We start from the raw sequence: 8,157 nt of genomic DNA on the forward strand, positions 1-8,157 counted from the left end.
TGGGCCCCACTTCGGCCCCTCGAGGCCCAACTTACCAAGAACGCCAAAAATAACATTCTTACCGTTTCTATCGTTCTCGATCATCGTCTCATCGATTCTAACTAACTAGTGAGCGTTCGCTTGCTCACAAGTCCTCGAAATGCCAAAATTTTGGCATTTCGACTTTCAACATTTTATCACTTTAAGCTATGAAAAGGGTTCGTTACACACCTGATTTGCGATATTCCTTGACGAGATCTCCTATGCGATTTCTCCTATAATCAACCACTTATAGATTAGACCATGTTAATAGTAAACCAAATCGAAAACTACCTATTATCATCACTTACACATTCGCCACCATCCACAATGGCCCTTGGGTTCATACCTTTGCGAAGGCGATGACTAGATTTAGTCACTCCGATGATCCAAGCTTTTCACACACCTCGATCGGTAGCCTTTAATCCTCACTAGCACCAACAAACCAAATAACACCAAAAACCCTTTTAGCCTTAGTCGACGGAGGGTTTTCACTTTTCTTAAACCACAAGATACAAATGGAAAGAAGGTTCGAATACATACCAAGAGATCTACTCGTTGAAGAACGTTCCAAATACCTTCCTACCCCATATCCGTTGTGAATCCAACTTAAGCGTGCGTGAAAATAGATCTAAATATTAATTCCGAATCACTAAAATATGAAGCTTTGGCTTTTCAAAGAAATATTAATCTAAGCTATTACGAGGTTAGTACACACATTACGGGTTGAAGTTGAAACGTTTCCAAAATCAATCGCCTCGATAACCACCACCGTCACTCAAACTTAACTAATCCAATATCAATATATGTAAATCCTAAGCACATCACCATAATGAAACATAAGGGCATATTCGTCATTTTACCATACGAGGGTATTACGGTCACTTTACCATACAGGGCTTTACGGTCACTTTACCCTACTGAGGGCTTTACGGTCTTTTTACCTAATAGGGTATTTTAGTCATTTCATCCTACAAGGGTGTTTTGGTAAATCTACAAACCAAGGGTATTTCAAGAATTTTGTAAACCAATGGTATTTCTATAATTTTTAGAAAGTCAAGGGTATTTCTGTAACTTTGTAAATCAGTGGTATTTTGGTAATTTTACAAATTGAGGGTATTTCGGTAATTTCACAAACCAAAGGTATTTTGATAATTTTACAAACTAGGGGTATTTTGGTAATTTTACAAACAAAGGGTATTTTAGTAATTTTGTAAATCGAGGGTAAAATAGTAATTCTGTAAATCAAGGGTAAAATAGTAATTCTATAAATCGAGGGTAAAGCGTAATTACGTAAATCGAGGTAAAACAGTAATTACGTAAGTCGAGGGTAAAACGATAATGATGTAAATTAGGGGTAAAACGGTAATTATGTAAATCGGGGGTAAAACGATAATTCTGTAAATCGAGGGTACTTTGGTAATTTTACAAGTCGAAGGTATTTCAGTAATTTTACAAATCGAGGGTATTTCAGTATTTTTACAAACTAAGGGTATTTCGGTAATTTTAGTAAACTAAAGTATTCTAAACATGGATAACAATACTAATGGCTCTAAAGCCCATTCTCATTAAATGGGCCCACACGCTCGTGTGGCCCTTTTAGCCCAAATCTAGCCACAAATATTAGATTCACCTAGCCTAGCCCAATATTTACTACACAATCAAACAACTTATCCAATTGGGCTTGTAGGCCCATTAGGCCCACATGACCCCTTTCGACCCATCGCGGCCCGAAGTAGCCATCCTACAGCTAGAGTAGCGAGAAAATACACACGTGATAGGAGACTGGAGTTAATCCACGCTCTGAGCACTCTTAGCCGACGCCCAACCCAAACGAGCACGCCATACAGCGAAAGGGATCAGCCAAGAAAGGTGCCTTTACTCTCCTCATGGTTCCTCTATTTAAAGCCGACTTTGTATCCACTCTTATGTTAGCTTCCGATGTGGGATCCTCCAACATCGAGTTTAAATTCAACACCAACTCTTGCCGCCTTTTAGCAAAATAAATGCTCTTTGCTTGCCATGGATTTGAACCCATGCCTCCCTCGAGATGCTCCACGCTACTTGCCACTAAGCCACAAGGCTTTTAGTGTCATATTTTATCCCCAATTAATTATAAGGTCTAAAGGCTAAAGTCCAGTTCCTTTAAAAAAAAAACAAAATAAATTGCAAGAGCCAAGGCTTGAACCCAGGCTCCCATACAACCTTAATGACACCACAACCACTAGACTACAAGCTTCCTTATGTCATTTATTTAACACAGTAATTTAAAAACCCTCATCCAAGCATCCAAGTTTTTTTTTCACTTAATACCAAAATTTTTGCTAAAGCCCAAGTTTGAACCTAAGATTTCTCCAACACTTCTCAAAGTCATTAACCACTAAAGCAAACATTTAATTGTGTCATTTCATTGCACAATTAAATACCTATATACAACCTCCTTACGGACCCACACTCAAGGCCCAATACTTCTAGGCCCAAATTCGGGGTGTTACAATTCTACTCCCCTTAAAGAAATTTCGTCCTCGAAATTTCCAACTATCAACTAACCGTATTACTCAAGTCAAACCTCTATGCTTCCGCTACGCACTCTAATTAAAAATAATTCTTAGTACGACCCAGAACATCTAATTACCAAAGTAAAGAAACATTTATCAAGCACGCATACAATTCATAACACATATTTAAATAAAATAAACTTGGCGATCCCGAGCTCGATGCTCCTTGGACCCACATCTAAGACATGCTCCTTTCTTCCTATGGCATTCACCCGGATGACGTCCGTTGCAGTCTTTGCAGATTGGATAGTTTGGTCGTGGCTTAACATGTAATATCCTGATTTTGGGCCTAGTCGGAATAGTGGTTTCGTGACCACAAAATCCGAGATAGAAATAATTATTTTATGATTATTTTAAGGTCTATGATATGATTCCATGATTGTGTGAAAATTTCGTGAAGAAATTTTATGCATAAAGTGCTTAATTTGAAATTTGGGACTAAATTGAATAAATTGCAAAACTTGTGTTCTAGAAGTATTTTGCATAAAATTGAATTAGATTATTAATTAGAGGTCCTTAAAGAGTAATTTTACCAATTTCTAAGTCTATGGACAAAAATTGGAAATGGATGGAATTTTGGAAAGTTTAGTAGTAAGGGCATTTTGGTCATTTAGGGTAAAATGAATTAAAATACAAAATTAAAAGCCAATTTTGCTCATCTTCAACCCCATGGCCGAATATAGCAAGGAGAAACCATGGATAGGGTTTTCAAGCTTCCAAGCTCGATTGTAAGTCCGTTCTAGCCTCGTTTTTAATGATTTTTACGTTTTTGGAGTCCCTTAGCTCGATTTAGCTTATGCTAGCAATAATTTAACCTAGGGTTTATATTTGGAAAAATACCCATAGGTGAAATTTGTGTATTTTGGTGTTTTATGATAGAATATGAGGTTTTAAATTATGTTAGACAACTTGTGCTACTCGGTTTTAAGTGAAAACGAGCAAAAGGGCTTAATCGGTAAAAATACCTAATAGTCATAAGTACATGTTAGATTGAGAATTTGATGTTTCCATAGAAGGGAAAAATGATCAGCATGTCATAAAACATAAGAAAATAGGCTGAATTTTAATTTACGAGCTTTGGGGCAAAAGTGTAAATATGCAAAAGTTTAGGGGCAAAATTGTAATTTTCCAAAATATGATTTTGGGTCAATTTGAATAATGTGAGTCCTAATTAGCTATATTTTAAATGATAGAGCAAGGAAAACTGAAATTCGGGCTAAAATGGGGAAAATACCAAGTTGTGGACGAAATGGTAAAAATAGCCATTTTCGCATACGAGGTAAGTTCATATGTAAATGTTGGTAACATAGTTATTATTTTAAATGTTTTAATGTTTTTTAAATGATATGATAATTATTATGAAATATTATACTTGTGATAATTGTTTGATAATATGTAATTATGTGAATTACTTGATGAGTATGAACTATCACCGAAGTATCGATTTCGATATTCCGTGGAAGACGGCAAAGATGTGAGATCGAGGAAAAATCCCGTTTGAACCTTAGGAATAGATTAGGATACAAGTGACATGTCACTAGGATGGTTGAGCATCCGAACTCGTTGAGTTGAGTCCGAGTTCACTTATGGATGCGAGCGTCCGAACTCGTTGAGTTGAGTCCGAGTTCGTGAGATGTAACTAGGCATCCGAACTCGTTGAGTTGAGTCCGAGTTCACTTATGGATGCGAACGCCCGAGCTCGTTGAGTTGAGTCCGAGTTCACTTATGGGCGGGTTACATGGTAGCTTGGCTACATATGTGGCACTTATGTGCAAACTTTCCATGTATCCGAATTATATTCGATGTGTTCAACGGGTAAAGTTCTACTCAAATGGAGGAATACTCAAGATGAAAGGGACGTATTGGTAAGTGTTGTGAAATGGATAATTTGAACAGGTATGTACTTAACCCTCGGGTTGAAAACTCGATATAACAACAATATGGTAAGATGATAAATGAAAAGGTGATATGAATGTCTTGGTGATGATTATGCAAATGATTTTATGTTTGCTTATATGGTTATGTTACTTGCTATTTGCATGTGAGCTTACTAAGAATTTATGCTTACTCCCTCCTTTTCATTCCTTGTAGTGTTGACAAGCCAGCTCGGAAATCGGAAACGGTCGGAGGCACGCTCACACTATCCGTATACCATCTTGACATAATGGCTTGTATATTTTGAGTATGGCATGTATAGCATTATAATCATTTTGTATATATGGTCTTATGATATGGTTATTGAGTGGTATGGAAATAGAAATGCTTGGTAATGATTAGCCATTGGAATGGCTAATCATGATCATATTTGGTATTATGTATGTCAAATTGCTAGCTAATCCATGGAAACCATGAAATAGGTAAAATTTACCATAAAATAGATTCAGACAGCAGCAGTGACATGAGTTTGAAAAATCACTAAAAATAGTAGAAATGGAATTAAATAATGAATAAGTTATGGAATCGAAGCTTGATGAGTCTATTTTCATATGGAATAAGCGAAACAGGTATATGAGCTATATTGTATGAGATGTTTAAATTTTTGTGAAACAGGGCCAGAGCGATTTCTGGATCCCCTGTTCTGAATTTGGAAATTCACCATAAATTTTACAAAGATAATTAGAAGTCACGCTTTACATGTACAGATTCCTTATTGAGTCTAGTTTTATTAGAGATAAACAGCATAGTCATTGAAGCTCTGTACAGGGAGATATCTGATTCGTAATACACTAAGGTCAGAGTAGTTGAACCCTGAAACAGGGGAGACTTTAACTAATAAACTGTACTAATTGGACCAACCAAAAATTCTATAAAAAAATTAGTAGATATATATATGAGTCTAGTTTCAGGAAAAATTTACGGAATTGGATTTCGAGTTTCGTAACTCGAGATATGATTTTTAAAGCGACTGTGATGCAGTTAGCCAGCTTGTCTGGAAATTTTAAAATGAATTGTATGAGTGTTTAATTAATGAATTAAGTCCGTTAACACCTTGTGTTCGACTCCGAACGGTCTCGGTGCAGGGTGTTACATTTAGTGGTATCGAGTAGGTTTAGTCGGTTCTCGGACTAACCTAGCATGTGTAAAAGTTTAGCTATACATGCCACTGATCTGTGATAGTGTGATATCTTCCGACGCGTATGAGTACCGTCTTATTTAGACAGGGTACTCTCCAACCGAGCTGTGCCGACCATGTTCATGGTTATGTGAAGGTATTTGAGTAAAGTTATGATTATGATAAGTCTCGGTTCAAAAAAGTACGAATAAAAGTTTATGATACATATGTGATAATATGTGAGATGAAAGTTCATGTTGTGATAAATATCCATATTTGCTTAATGCTCATACGATGTAGTGTATGTAGCTTACTTGATAAGATGAACGGAATAAATAAAAAGTAGTAGAGGTATGAATAAAGGTCATAATATCATAATACGGATGAAAATGTCCTTGTCTTGATTGGACGTTGAATGTTGATGAATGTTAATGATATACAATTTTTTATGAGATAAAGGATTATAATGAAATGAACTTATCTATGTTAAATTGTTGGACTGAATTGTATGATTGTAATGATATGTACATGATGATGCACGAAATGAAAGTTGTGATTGTGATGCAAATATTTATGTTTGTTTGGCCTTATATAATGTCATGAGCATGAATTAATTTAATTAAATGAATGGATAAGTAAAGCTGTCTAGAAAACATAGAATGTATGCATAAGTATATTGTCTAAATGGGACAATAGGAAAATTGGTGTAAGCCAACATGAATGAATGACATGATTTTGATGATGTTACTATGATGATGGAAGTTGTGTCATATGTGTATGTATAAGAAAGTCGAGTCGAGGTCCTACAACCCTCCCCTTACCAAAGTGGTACTTATAATGGAATTTCATGAGATTTGTATTGAATAAGTTTCGGTTGAGAACCCAAAGAGTTCATGATAGAATAATTATAAGTATGATTCAAGATTGAAAATGAGCTGATAAGTAAAGTCAGAGCCAGAAAGTATCGGATTGACGTAAAAATTATTGGAGTTATGCCTTGTCCTAGTTAGAAAAGGAATTCTCCTTGGTAAATCGAATTACTCAAGTGCAAGGTCGAGAAAAGTGTAAATCGAAATTTATTCAGAATTGGCCTTTTTAGTGAATGGTTTAATATAAAATTTGTGACGGCAGAACTAGTTGGGAAATGATATTTCAAATGTGAATTATCTGAGTGTGACAGATTATGACCGGACAGATTTAGCGATCTCTTTTGAGATGTTCTATGTGTTCACCCGTTCTCGAAATATTTCTATGGCTATTGATCTTCGAAGAAATTCTTGTTATATGGGAATGTCTTCTAATTTGGTGTTGGATGAAAGCATTGGTAGTCTGATTGGTTTATAATTTATATTGCTCTATTTCATTGGGTATTCTATTTCATTTCGTCGATAAGAATTGATGAGAGAATTCATATGATATTATGATTCTGCTTTCTTCTACTTGATGCTTCATCGATATATATGTATGGGAAGATATATTGATCTTGTTATATTTGATTTCGATGGGATTAAATGATGTTTTCTTTTGGACTTTCTTTCTTTGAAAAATTATCGGGTATTCGTATTTTCTCTATGAATTTGGTTTTCGATTCTCGGCATAATATCGTATCTTGGGTTTCTTAATCCGGATCTCTTTATTCGGATTTCTTTATTCGGGTTTCTCTATCTTGGATTTCTTTATTCGGTTTTCTTGTTATCTTTGTTCCATAATTTGTCAATTATGACTCATGTTCAAGTCGTTCTTCATTCGTGATAATCATGTCAAATATGACTATACTTCTAATTTGATCTTGGTAATGTGGTGATTTTAGTATTGGGATTTTTCTAATTTACGTAAGGATTTGACATCGAGAAAGGCATAGGTGATAAAAGCGCGAGTTTTAGTCGGTATGGTAAATTATTTATTTGAAAGATTTCATGTGACAATTATGTCGGATTATTTTCCCAAGTTTGATAATAGAATTTCATTTTGTGCAGATCAAAGAGTAAATAGTTTGAACGAGAAGTCTATATTTATTAGAAAGAGTTGAATATTAGTTTAAGTCACTACGAATGATAAGGTTTCCATCTTGTGAAAGCTGAAAAGTTTATTACATGTTGACAGAGTTCGGATAGATGAGAATATTGGTAACCGAAGCGTCTGAACTAGACTAGTCTACATTGAGCAATGACTTCGACTTTCAAGAATGTATTGTTGTATGAATTGTGATGTGTTTCAAGACAGTGAGGTAATGTGATAGTTTAGAGCATCCGATGTTACATAAAATCGGAGTTGTTAAAGGGGTTAAAGCCGAGCATTGGGATCTATCAAAATTATCCTTGTCAATGTTGATATTGGGATGGAAATGAGAAGGATTATTCTTGAGGCCATATCAGAATTATTTCTATGGCGGAAGAGGAAAATGTGATGTATCTTATTGTTAAATGTTTGGCGAGATCTATAAATCACATCTCATTGAATGAATTCCTACTCATCGATTCATGGAATTTCGGTCTCTTTGATTGTCGGATTTCTTGGAATTCGGTCTCC

General features: G+C 35.3%; 1 long non-coding RNA gene across 1 annotated transcript; it reads left to right on the forward strand.

Moving 5' to 3' along the window:
- Window positions 1-3,770: 3,770 nt before the first annotated feature.
- On the forward strand, window positions 3,771-4,951 carry LOC128291708 (uncharacterized). Its single transcript, XR_008281528.1, has 2 exons — window positions 3,771-3,855; window positions 4,668-4,951. It is a non-coding gene; the product is annotated as an uncharacterized LOC128291708 (long non-coding RNA).
- Window positions 4,952-8,157: the final 3,206 nt, after the last annotated feature.

Source organism: Gossypium arboreum, chromosome 4, assembly GCF_025698485.1.
Source record: "Gossypium arboreum isolate Shixiya-1 chromosome 4, ASM2569848v2, whole genome shotgun sequence".
Classification (NCBI taxonomy): domain Eukaryota; kingdom Viridiplantae; phylum Streptophyta; class Magnoliopsida; order Malvales; family Malvaceae; genus Gossypium; species Gossypium arboreum.